Genomic DNA, 380 nt, shown 5'->3' on the forward strand with positions numbered 1-380 from the left:
TGTTTCTTCATCTCCGTCTTAAATGTGCGCTCCCTTATTTTTAATCCCTGACCCTGAGTCCTCGATTCTCCCACAAGTGGAAAAGCCCTTTCCACATACCTCTGGTCAAATCCCCTCAGGATCTATACATCCCCTGAAGATGTTGCACTGTTTAGTATCAGGTTTATGCACTCCGCCCCAGCCACTGCCCCTAGCCCACCCCTGAACTAACTCCCCTCGCCCTCCAGCCCACCTCGCCCGTACCCCTGACCAAACTATTGTTTACAGACCTCCAGGCTGAACCCACCCCCAGTCTGGCCTGATTATGGCTCAGAACTGACTACAGTCCACTACCTGCCTGCCTGCCTGACCCCTGGCCCACCCCACCACATCCCCACTCA

Source organism: Rhincodon typus, chromosome 38 (genome assembly GCF_021869965.1).
Source record: "Rhincodon typus isolate 14 chromosome 38, sRhiTyp1.1, whole genome shotgun sequence".
In the NCBI taxonomy this organism is placed as follows: Eukaryota; Metazoa; Chordata; class Chondrichthyes; order Orectolobiformes; family Rhincodontidae; genus Rhincodon; species Rhincodon typus.